At 44.8% G+C, this 13,085-nt stretch overlaps 1 protein-coding gene across 50 annotated transcripts in view; it reads left to right on the forward strand.

Annotated features, from left to right (window-relative positions):
- Positions 1-1,124: 1,124 nt before the first annotated feature.
- The window catches only part of SGSM3 (small G protein signaling modulator 3), a 39,322-nt gene continuing 27,361 nt past the window's right edge, over positions 1,125-13,085 (forward strand). For 12 of the 50 annotated variants that reach the window (XR_010156025.1, XM_054675842.2, XM_063807897.1 and 9 more), the window contains exon 1: positions 1,182-1,279. The gene's annotated coding sequence lies outside the window, so the exon portion shown is untranslated. Of the gene's footprint in view, positions 1,280-13,085 lie in introns of all 50 variants that reach the window. The other 38 variants (XM_063807906.1, XM_063807894.1, XM_063807895.1 and 35 more) reach the window with 9 other exon arrangements.

A 13,085-nucleotide genomic window follows, 5' to 3' on the forward strand; every position in this document is an offset into this window, starting at 1 on the left:
TATATATATTAAATGTACATTTATGTATATATATAAAATATACATTCATATATATTATATATAATATACATTCATATATATTATATATAATATAATTCATATATCTTTTATATATATATATATAGACAAGATCTTGCTCTGTCGCCCAGGCTGGAGTGCAGTGGCATGACCACAGTTCACTGCAGCCTTGATTTCCTGGGCTCAAGCGATCCTCTCACCTCAGCCTCTTGAGTAGCTGGGACTATGGCACACACAACCACACGTGGTTCATTTTTTGTTGTTTTTTGTAGAGACGGGGTCTCACTGTTAACCCAGGCTGTTGTATTTTCTTTAAGATTGGTTTAAATTCACACGGACTCCAGCATCAGAACTACCCAGATGTCAGGTTCTGGGCAGAACTTGGGGCAACTGATGAAATGTCTGCTCAGCTGAAGTCAGACACCTGGACACTTAATGCCCTCTTTCCCTGGCTGATGCTCAGTTTCATTTGAACCAGGAGAGCCTGATGTTTGTAAACATAGCTTTAGTGGAAGCACGAGGGTTAGGAGTCCCTAGAAAGGTGATATGAAGCCTAGGTGGATGTGAGGGTTGGTGAGATGGGAATTGCACAGCATAGAATCTGACACAGAAGGTACTCAGAAAATTTCGTTTTCCGGCCTGGCGCGGTGGCTCACGCCTGTAATCCCCGCACTTTGGGAGGCTGAAGCGGGCAGATCATCTGAGGTCAGGAGTTCGAGACCAGCCTGGCCAACATGGTGAAACCCCGTCTCTACTAAAAATACTGTACTAAAAATACAAAAAAATTAGCTGGGCGTGGTGGCGGGCGCCTGTAATCCCAGCTACTCGGGAGGCTGAGGCAGAGAACTGATTGAACCTGGGAGGTGGAGGTTGCAGTGAGCCGAGATCACGCCACTGCACTTCAGCCTGGGTGACAGAGCGAGACTCCATCTCAAAAAAAAAAAAAAAAAATTAGCAAGTTATTTGCAGCGTCTATCTCCCACCCTGACTGCTGGTCCACACCATACTGTCCCAAGCTTCTCAGGCTGCGGTGCAGATGAAGAAATCATTGCTATGCATGCTGGCCTTGGGATGGGGGCGCAAAGCCCCTGGACGCGCCCCGCCTAGTGGGCGGGAACGACTACAGCCCCCAGCATGACCCGCGGCCGCCCATGCCACGCCCCGCCACGCGTGCGCCTAGGCGCCGCTGAGCGCTGACTGGGTGCGAGTGGGGAAGCTGCTAACCCGACCCGGATTGGCGCTGAGGTGGCCCGTGGGGCAGGTGAGTGCGGGGCGGGAGTCAGCGGAGACCCACCGGCGCCTACAAGTTCCCCTCAGGCGGGGGCTGCGGGGCGGCTGTGGTCGGACTGTCCGACCGAGGGTCGTATGGGCCGAAGGCGCCCACGAGAGAAGCACCGCCTCGGGCCGGAGAGCCGCCGGGCCGACCTTGCTCGCGTCACCGTTGGAATGGGGGCCGGGGACGCGGCGGGGCGGGGAGGTCGGCTGCGTCCTCCGGTGCGGCCTCCCCTAGACGGCCGAGGCCACCTCAGGTGTTCGGGGCGCCAGCCGGAATCCACCGCGCTGGCAGCCGGGAGCGGTTTTACAAAAACCGCGCCTGAGGCGGGGGGCTTTTTAAAAAGAGCCTGGCTGGCTCTGGCACCGGGACAGCTGCAGACTCCTCCTCAGGTTTAACTCCTCAGGTTTAACTTAAAGGCTTTCCCTTTAAGATTCAGATCCAGGTGCAGAACCCGGGCTCGGATCCAGGCCGAGACTCGGAACACCGGTGTGTTTGCATTTTAGCACGGGGGAAACTGAGGCATACGTTAGCCAGAATCATCCGGTGTGGTTAGGACTGGAATTTTGAAAATTATTCTCATACTTAGTTTACTGACCTAGGCTCTTTTTTATTTGGAAAGAAAAATAAAGATGTTTCAAAGGTTGTTTTCAGTGACTGGGTGACTAGTGTATCTTCCAGTCTCACGCTGCACGTTTGTGGTGGGTTGATGGCTCTTTTTTGTTTTGCGGTGGGATAGAGATGTCCTGGAATATTCTACACCTTTCTTATTCTTTCTTAGTAAATTCAAGTCAAATCAGACTCGGATTCACAAAAACTGCATTTTCAACTTCGACTCGTTTACTCGTAGTTTTTGTGACAGGTTTGTGATTAGGTTTATAGGTACATATGTTTCCCGCTTTTCTTGCTCTTTTAGTTCCAATTATCTCTGCACTCTAAACAATTGAATTACATCTTTGTTTTTACACTATTTCTGTTCTTGGTGATTAATTTGTAATTCTTCTTTTCTTTTCTTTTCTATTTTTTTTTTAAGACGGGAGTTTCCCTCTTGCCCGGGCTGGAGTGCAGTGGCGGGATCTCGGCTCACTGCAAGCTCCGCCTCCCGGATTCAAGTGATTCTCCTGCCTCAGCCTACCGAGTAGCTGGGATTACAGGCACCCGCCACCACGCCCGGCTAATTTTTGTATTTTTAGTAGAGACGGGGTTTCTCCGTGTTAGCCGGATGGTCTCGATCTCCTGACCTCGTGATCTGCCCGCCTCGGCCTCCCAAAGTGCTGGGATTACAGGCGTGAGCCACCGTGCCTGGCCCTTCCTGTCCCTTTTTAAGCGTGGAGGTGTGTGGTCTGGGAGGGGAGAGGGTGAGGTGTCTATTGATCAGATATGGGTAATAGGTTAACATAACCCATGACCAGAACATTAAAAGGCTGTAAACAAACAATTGCTTCAATATAAAAAGGCATACCTCGTGAATTTGGAAACATGTCAGGTTGATAGAAAAGTGAACTTAGGGTAGAACCTCACAGAAATGAACCCGACATTAGGGTGAAATATTGAGAAGGGAAGGGAGGAGATAATCAGCTCTTTTATTTTACAGCCATCTTTCTATGCCTGGAGTGGATGTAGGAACAGCCTGCTGGCTCAGAAGCTTAAAAAAAGCTCTGTGTGTTTTCAGTTTTTCTCTTCTTAGTTCTCAATGAAGGTTTTGGCAGGAGCCCAAAATCTTGTACATTTGATAATTTAACATCAGTTTCATCTGCTTACTCTCCAGATAGCCTGTTATTCAGCTGGTGACGTCAGTAATTTTCCACAGCAGCCATTCATGAGCTCATGCAGACTGTCACAAGGAAATGGGAATAGCACAATGAGTGTTACAGAAGAAAAAAAGATCCTGTTTCTTTGCCATCACATATTATACACAGACTTAGGGAATCTAGACTGGAGCACAAGATATGTGGGAGGGGTTAGAACACCACTCCTACCTGTAGTAATAATCATTGAAACCACTTATTGGATGCCTTCTGCTTACCAGACACTAGTTGTCATAGGTCACTGTAAGTGACAGGGCCAGAATTTAAGTCTACCTGACTCTAAACTCTGCTCTTTTGTCTGTGCTGTACTACCTTATCAACAACTGTGTTCAAGTCTTTCTCATTCTTAAAAATATATGAAACTTTCCTGTGATCATATTTCCCTTCAAATTACTACCATTTCTCCTGCTTTTCCTTTCTAGACTTGTCCTTAAGAAGCAGACTCTACATTCTTCTCTTCCATTTACTCCTTCATTCATTGCAGTCTGACTTCTACCCTCAACTCTGTTAAAACTACTCTCATGAATTCCTCTCAACGATTTATTGAATATCTACTGTGTATATCATCTTCTAGACTTATAAAGATGGCTAAGACATGGATCTTGCCCTCAGGTAGTTTAGAGATTAATGAGAGAGGGTAGTTTATACATGTCAATGTATGTTTCCCACTGATAGGGCAGTTGTGTTTTTTGTTTTTGTTTTTGTTTTTTTGAGACATAGTCTCACTCTGTCACCAGGCTAGAGTGCAGTGGGGCAATCTCGGCTCACTGCAATCTCCGCCTCCCGAGTTCAAGCAGTTCTCCTGCCTCAGCCTCCCGAGTAGCTGGGACTGCAGGCGTGCACCACCACACCCAGCTAATTTTTGTATTTTTAGTAGAGACGAGGTTTCACCATGTTGGCCAGGATGGTCTCCATCTCTTGACCTCGTGATCCGCCCTCCTAGGCCTTCCAAAGTGCTGGGATTACAGGCGTGAGCCACCACACCTGGCCTGATAGGATGGTTTATTTATTTTTATTTTTATTTATTTTATTTATTTATTTTTGAGATGGAGTCTCCCTCTGTCGCCCAGGCTTGAGTGCAGTGGCGTGATCTTGGCTCACTGCAAGCTCTGCCTCCCGGGTTTATTTACGCCATTCTCCTGCCTCAGCCTCCTGAGCAGCTGGGACTACAGGCGCCTGCCACCATGCCCGGCTAATTTTTTGTATTTTTTTTAGTAGAGACGGGGCTTCACCGTGTTAGCCAGAATGGTCTTGATCTGACCTCGTGATCCACCTGCCTCGGCCTCCCAAAGTGCTGGGATTACAGGTGTGAGCCACCGTGCCCAGCCAATAGGGCGGTTTTTATAGTTTGAGAGTTGGGGAAGGAACACTTTATTGTGAAGATGTCACTGGACTGCCACCAGAGAGAAAGCTTAAATTGGTCTAGACTGTAGTGTCAAGACTGCGTGCTTAGGTATATACTTTTAGGGAAAAGCTGTATCCACTGAGAGATGACATGGTTGAAAGATACAGTATAGGCTTTAGAGTCTGACAGATCTGGTAACTGAGCTACAATTTCTTCTTTGTAATACTTGCCTGCAGTGTAAGCTCTATGAAAGTAGGGGCTTTGTGTTGTTCACCACCTCACCCCCATCTCCTAGAACAGTGGTAGGTGAGCAATAAATATCTGTTGAATGGGGCCCAGTACGGCGGCTCACGCCTGTAATCCCAGCACTTTGGGAGGCCAAGGTAGAGGATTGCTTGAGCCCAGGAGTTCAAGACTGGTCTGGGCAACATGGCGAAATGCCATCTCGACCAAAAACATAAAATTGCCAGTCATGGTGATGTGCGCCTGTGGTCCCAGCTACTCGGGAGGCTGAGGCAGGAGGATTGCTTGGGCTCAGCTCAGGAGGTCGAAGTTGCAGTCAGCCATGTTTGTACCACTGCACTCCAGCCTGGGGAAGAGAATGAGACCTTGCCTCAAACAAACACATGGTACCAGTACTATCAGTAGTAGCATATGACTGAAATAACAAGGCTAGATTTTCAGTGTGGCTTATGAACTGATTTTGACAGCACCATTGTTTGAATGCTACATATATAATCACCTCCCCTTTTTGAAAATTTAGGCTTACTAATTTATGCTCACCATTTATACATGAGGAGAGATACATTCATCTCTTTTCAGTAGGCACAGTTAACTATTAACTGTCTCTTCTAATATATGCCTCTTTTGCAGTGATAAACATATTTCTGCTTTTTATAAGTGTGATACATGTTTTGTATTTGTTTTTCTCTCTACTAATGATGTAAATTGTTTTGGGAGGTTAACTGCTTTGGAATAATTAAACAGCTTTATCAGCAAGAGTAACTGATATCAGAAATCAGATTGATAGGCAGGTTGTGGTGGCTCACGCCTGTAATCCCAGTGCTTTGGGAGGCCGAGGTAGGCGGATCACCTGAGGTCAGGAGTTTGAGACTAGCCTGGACAACATGGTAAAACCCTGCCTCTACTAAAAATACAAAAATTAGCTGGGTGTGGTGGCAGGCGCCTGTAATCCCAGCTACTCAGGAGGCTGAGGCAGAAGAATCACTTGAACCTGGGAGGCATAGGTTGCAGTGAGCCGAGATCATGTCATTGCACTCCAGCCTGGGTGACAAGAGTGAAACTCTGTCTCAAAAAAAAAAAAGAGATTGACACCCCCAATTCAGTGTCAAAAGTCTTATCTTATCCTGGAAAGGGTATAATTTCCAATTAAGACAGAGAATTTTTTTTTTTCATTACAACAAAATTATGTGACTTTTCTCACCCTTCTCTAGATATCTAATTAGCCTGCAAGCTAACACTCTAAAGACATGAAACAGGCTGGGCTTATGTCTGTAATCCCAGCACTTTGGGAGGCTGAGGTGGAAGGATCACTGAAGCCCAGGAGGTCAAGACCAGCCTGGGCAACATGGTGAGACCCTGCCTCTACAAAAAAATTTCTAAAAATTAACCAGATATGGTGGCGTGTGCTTGTGGTCCCACCTACTCAGGATGCTGAGGCAAGAGGATCACTTGAGCTCAGGAGATTGAAGCTGTAGTGAGCTGTGATCACACCACACACCACACACTCCAGCCTGGGTGACAAAGGGAGACCCTGTCTCAAAAAACTGGAAAAAAAAAAACAAGATATGAAAGAACAGATCATTTCCCTTTTCCCTCTCTTGTGTTTGAGTTTCGTTTGTAAATATCCTTAATTATGTGACTTGAGGATAGGGTTAAAGTCAAATTACCACTTTTTTTTTTTTTTTTTTTTTTTTTTTTGTCTTTTGAAAACAGTATGGTAGTCGGAGCACCAACAATGAAGTTCAACTTACGGCTCTGCTGCTTGCTTCCTTGCTTGTCTGCTTGCTTGATTGATTGACAGGGTTTTGCTCTGTTGCCCAGGTTGGAGTGCAGTAGCATGATCATAGCTCACTGAAACCTCAAACTCCTGGGCTCAAGAGGTCCTCCTGCTTTAATCTCATGAGTTGCTGTGATTACAGGTGCATGCCACTGCACCCGGCCTGGCTTTACCATTGTAAACTTTGAGAACTTACAAGTTATCTGTCATGCCTCATTTCTCTCACCTGCAAAAATGGAATAATTAGTGCTACTCATAATAATAGCTAATATGTATTAGGTGTTTGCTATATATACCAGTCACAGTTCTAAGAATTTTATTTGTATTAACTCACAATCCTCACATCAACCCTATGTATTGCTAGTATTATGCCCATTTACAGGTGAGACAACAGTGACAGAAACAGTAATTTGCTAAAGATTGGTGGAGTGGAGTCAGGATTAGAACTTAGTCTGACTCTAGAGTTTATGCTCATAATCTCCACCTTCATAGTTTTTTGTTTTTTTTAATTTAGCATATAATCAAGAAATAGAGCAGTTTTGAAGATTAAATAAAATCTATATAAAATGGCTGTGACAAGCATTTACGGTATTAAGTACTACAGTTAGCTTCGAGTTTACAAAGCATTTTGCACACATTTTCTTTGATTGTCATAGGAATAACCAAATATGTTTGTGACCATCACTGTCCGGCAGGAAACAGGCACGCATTTGGTCACTTTCCCAGTCATGCAGCATGTGTGCAGACTGCCCTGGTGTTGCTCCTCCATATCTAGATCATGTGGAATTTGAAGCATCACATTTTGAGAAAATTTAGTAGACATAAGTTGTTTTGGCCTGTCCAGCATCCAATCCAGGTTCTTCTGGGGATAACAGCTCCATTTTGCTTTGGAGAACAGTTCATCCCTGACCAACTAGGTGGTAGGCACATGGCCCAGGTCAGGCCAACAGATGTTAGGCAAATAGATGCTTTCCTCCTTTAATTTGAATCTTAGGTTGAATGACACAGTAACAAAAGTTCAATAAACAGTTGCAGCTCCTTCATCACAACCACAGGCTAATTCCTAATATCTGGGCACTAGAGCTGCTATTGTTTTCAATGAGCTGAGTCTTCAGCTTTTCCTTGGTTTTATGTCCTACTACATATCCTTCCAATACATTCCTGTCTTTCATAACTTAAGTTACCCAAAGTCAGTTTTGGTGGCTTGCAGCTGAGACACCTTTAACTTTTACATGGCATGAGGTCATGTCATGTAAGAGTTAAAATAGGCCTGGTGTCGTGGCTCACGCCTGTAATCCCAGCACTCTAGGAGGCCAAGGCAGGCGGATCCATTGGGCTAAGGAGTTTGAGACCCGCCTGGGCAACATAGTGGGAACCTGTCTCTACAAAAAAAAAACTTAAAAAATTATAAATAGCTGGGCATGGTGGCATGTGCCTGTAGTCCCAGCTACTTGGGAGGCTGAGGTGGGAAGATTACTTGAGCTTGGGAGGTCAAGGCTGCAGAGAACTGTGATCGTGCCACTGTACGCCAGCCTGGGTGACAGAGCAAGACCCTGTCTCAAAAAAAAAAAAAAAAAAGTTAAAATAATCAGCTAACTTTAACCTGAAGAGGAGAGAAATCTTGGAGAAGATGTGGGTATCTTCAAATGTCTGAAGTATGTAGAATACAAAGTACCCCTAAAAAGACCAAAGAGTAGATATTACTAGCAAACAGATTTCTGCCCACGTTAAAGCCTAAGGCAGGGCTATCCACAGGTGACAGACTGTCTTGGTATGTGGAAATAGATACATCCACTAAATTGTTCAAGCCAAGACAAGATGGTCACCTGGGAGGAGTAATATGGGTTTAGTAATCTAATGGGGACTGGGTGTGGTGGCTCATGCCTGTAATTCCACTGCTTTGGGAGGCTGAGGCAGGATGATCGCTTGAGGCCAAGAGTTTGAGACTACCCTGGGCAACATAGCAAGACCAGCATCTCTACAAAAAAATAAGAAAAATTAGCCAGGCATGATGGTGTGTGCCTGTAGTCCTAGCTACTTGGGAGACTGGGGTGAGAGGATTGAGCCCAACAGTTTGAGGTTATAGTGAGCTGGAATAGTGCCACTGCATTCCAGCCTGGGTGACACAGCAAGACCCTGTGTGTATTAAAAATAATAATATGGCCGGGCACGGTGGCTGATGCCTGTCATCCTAGCACTTTGGGAGGCTAAGGCGGGCAGATCACTTGAAGGTGGGAGTTCGAGACCAACCTGGCCTACATGGCGAAACCCCATCTCTACTACCAAAAATACAAAAAATTAGCTGGGTGTGGTGGCGCATGCCTGTAATCCCATCTACCAGGAAGCTGAGGCAGAAGAGGAACCCAGGAGGCGGAGGTTGCAGTGAGCTGAGATCACACACTGCACTCCAGCCTGGGTGACAGAGCGAGACTCTGTCTCAAAAAAAAAACAGAACAAAACCAATAATAATAATCTAATGGGTTGTTGTACTGAATGAACTGTAAAGTTCTCTCCAATTCTGAGATCATGATTCTCTGATTGAAATCTAAATCTGCAGACTCCGAGACCTAGAGTTCTTTTTAGAAGATTTACCTGCTTTTCCTCACTTTTCCAACCTAGTCTCTTATATTCCCGCTTCACCACGTATGTGCTGCTCTTTGTTTCGGACCTCTGCTTCCATCAGCCCCTCACCTTCTTCAGGTGTTTGCTCAGATTTTTCTTACTGAGCCTTCCCTGACCACCTAATTTAGAATAGCAGCTCCTGAAAGTGCCTATGGTTCTTCCTGCCTCATTTTACTCTATAGCACTATTCATCTGACATACAGTGTGGTCTCTTATTAATTTTTTAAGTTACTTCTTTCCCCTCTAGAATGCTGGGACTTTCAAAGAAGGGATTTCTATCTATTTTGAGCACTTCTGTGTTCCCGGCACTTAAAACAGTGCCTGGTACATAATAGGCACTCAATAAACATATGTTGATTGAATGAGTATTTCCTCAACACAAAGTCACCATTGGGTCTGCTTTGTGTTCTAGGAGAATATCTAGCTCACGCTGTCCACTTCGTACCTTTTCTCTGTTGCTTCCCTTACTCGCTGGTGCCTTTCTCTTTTCCTCTTCTCTTTGGATCCCAGCATTTCAAGACTAGAAGTCTGAGATCACCTCTTCATAAGGACCAGAGTCCCTGTGTAACACAGCTACTTAATGAAAGATGTGGGGTGGAGGGTGACTGACTGTTGGATTGTTTATCTCTGTTAAACTGTGGTCTCCCTAAGTCTTGCTCAGTTCAGGCCCGTGCAGTGCCTGCTGCAGCATATGCATATCCCTCAGTGAGTTATTAAGTAAATATCTTCCTCCTTCATGAAGGCTTTTCCATATCAACCTGTAGTTATCTCTTTATTTCTTTGAACTTTGGTAGTATTTGTGGTCTCTGTTCTTATTATTAAGGCAGGGTCTCACTTTGTCACCCAGGCTGGAATGCAGTGGCACAATCTCCACTCACTGCAACCTCCACCTCCCAGGCCCAAACAATCCTCCCACCTCAGCTTCCTGAGTAATCTGGGACTACAGATTTGCACCACCACGCCCAGCTAATTTTTGTATTTTTTGTAGAGATTGGGTTTCGTCATGTTGCCCAGGGTGGTCTCAAACTCCTGGGCTCAAGTGATCCACCCTCCTCGGCCTCCTAAAGTGCTGGGATTATAGGTGTGAGCCATCGTGCTCGGCCTGGTCTCTCTTATTAACTGGCCTTGGGTTGTTTGCCATTTTATGTGTCTGTCTGGTCAATGAAATTATAATCCCATGGACAAAGACTAAATGTACCTACTACAGAACCTAGTCCTGAGAGGCAGTATAATGTAGTGAAGTGCTGTCCAAGAGAACTTTATACAGTGCTGGAAATGTTCTTGTGTGACTATTAACATTTTTTTATGCTGTGTGTGTATTTGTATGTGTGTGTGATTAAGTAATTACACTTATCTGCACCACCCAGGAATAATCAGTAAACATTCTGGCATTTATTTCTTTATTCATTTATTAATTGTACATTTTCTAGCTTTTTTTAACCATGAATATCTATAATTTTTTTTTTTTTTCTGAGACAGGGTCTCACTCTGTCACCCAGGCTGGAGTGCAGTGGCACTATCTCAGCTCACTGTAACCTCCGCCTCCCGGGTTCAAGCGATTCTCCCACCTCAGCCTCCTGAGTAGTTGGGATTACAGGCACGCCCCACGACACCTGGCTAATTCTTGTATTTCTAATAGAGATGGGTTTTCACCATGTTGGCCAGGCTGGTCTCGAACTCCTGACCTCAAGTGATCATTACAGGCATGAGTCACTGTGCCCAGCCTATAACTTTATAATCATAAAAACAGGTCTGGCTCACACCTGTAACCTCAGCACTTTGGGAGGCCAAGGTAGGATGACTGCTTGAGCCCAGGAGTTTAAGACCAGCCTGGGCAACATAGTAAGACCCTCTCTACAACAGTAACAAAAAATTAGCAGGGCGTGGTGGTGTGTGCCTGTAGTCCTAACTCCTTGGGAGGCTGAGGTGGGAGGATTGCTTGAGCCTGGGAGGTCGAGGCTGCAGTGAGCTGTGATCACACCACTTCCCTCCAGCCTGGACAACAGAGCAAGACCCTGCTCAAAAATAAATTAATAAATTAAAAATACAAGTTGCTGCAGCTTCTATTTTTGTAAATTGTATTTTCCCCCATTGATTCACATAATATAAGCAATGTTTTAGCATGATAATGGTTTAGCATGATATTGGGAAGAACCAAGTAATTAGGAAAGGTTATAGAAACATTTTACTAGTCTATATAAGCCATCAGAAAAGAGGCACAAGCTTTTCTTTTTTTTTCTTTTTCTTTTTTTTGAGACAGGGCCTCATTCTGTTGCCCAGGTTGGAGTGAAGTGGTATGATTTTGGCTCATTGCAACCTCCACCTCCAGGGCTCAGGCAGTCCTCCCACCTGAGCCTCCCAAGTAGCTGGGACTACAGGTGTGCACCACCACACTCAGCTAATTTTTTAAATTTTTTGTAGTGATGAAGCCTCACTATGTTGCCGAGGCTGGTCTCAAACTCTTGGGCTCAAGTGATCCTTCTGCCTTGGCCTTCCAAAGTGCTGGGATAAGAGGAATGAGCCACCATGCCCGGCTACAAGGCATTTTAACGATGCAAGATAGAGCATTTAGGAACTGGAAATACAAACTGAAGTATTATATTATTACTCCAAATTTAAAAGGTAAATCTAGAAGCTAAATAACTGGAGTCCTTTAGTTTCTGGAAAAGAACAAATGATAAATAAGCATGAGAGCCCTTTATTACTACCCAACATGTATGTAAACTATTGTGCAATTTGTTGTAAGTTAATAATTCTTGGGGCCGGGCGCAGTGGTTCACACCAGTAATACCAGCACTTTGGGAGGCCAAGGTGGGAGGATTCCTTGAGGCCAAGAGTTCAAGACTGGCCTGAGCAACATGGCAAAAGCCTGTCTTTACCAAAAATATATACAAAAACTAGCCAGGCATTGTGGTATGTGCCTTAGTCCCAGCTACTCAGGAGGCTGGGGTGGAAGGATGGTTTGAGCCCAGGAGGCAGAAGTTGCAGTGAGCCAAGATCGCGCCACTGCACTCCAGCCTGGCAGACAAAGTCAGACGCTGTCTCAAATAATAATTCTTATTTTATATTACAGATTTGTCTTTCTATCAGATCAGAATAAAAGCTCCACAGAGACAGGATTTTGTTTTGTTCACTGTCCTGTCTAGGATCTAGACATGGATCTAGCCTAGGGTCTGACACAGAGTAAGCACTCATGATGTGAAATGAGAGAATAAGAGTGGTGCCTGCCATGTGAGGTCAGGATAAGTTTAGGACTCATCAATCTGAAAAAGTAAGAGTTGAGAGGAGACTGAAATTTAAAATGGCATTATGTTAACAGCTACAACATAGCACCAATTCTTCCATTTATCTATTGCTGTTTACTGATCACTCCAGAATTTAGCAGCTTAAAGCAACAATAATCATTTTATTACTATCTCTTGCTGGGGGATTGGTTGTTGGTAGGTAGTTTTTCCTGGGGTATCTCAAGCAGTTGCAGCTAGGTGGGACTGGAGTCATGTCTAAAGTTTCCTTAGATGTCTTGGGGTTGATGGTGGCTGTCAGCTGGGTCCCATCTGGGACTGTTGGCCGGAGCACCTATATGTGACCTCTCCATGTTACCTTACCTACCTCACAGCATGGCAGGTGTGTTCTAAGAGCTAACCTCCCAAGGGAACAAGGTGAAAATGCATGACATTTTTATGACATAACCTCAGAAGCTACACAATATCACCATATTCTCTTGGTTAAGGGAGTCACAGAGGTTTGCCTGGGTTCACGGGGAGTGGATGGGACGTAGACCCCACCATTCAATGGGAGAAGTTTCGTCACATTTGAAGAAGAGCATGTGAGATACGTTATATTGTGTTAGCCCATCTTTGGAAAATAGGGTCTCTATGCCAAGCATGTGATAGGGGTTTTAAGAACTTTTTCACTTATTCTGCAGGTACCTATTATCCTAATTTTACTGATAGGGAAGCTGAGGTTATGGAAGATGAATTGGCCACACAGCCAAGTGGC

Source organism: Pan troglodytes, chromosome 23 (genome assembly GCF_028858775.2).
Source record: "Pan troglodytes isolate AG18354 chromosome 23, NHGRI_mPanTro3-v2.0_pri, whole genome shotgun sequence".
NCBI lineage: Eukaryota > Metazoa > Chordata > Mammalia > Primates > Hominidae > Pan > Pan troglodytes.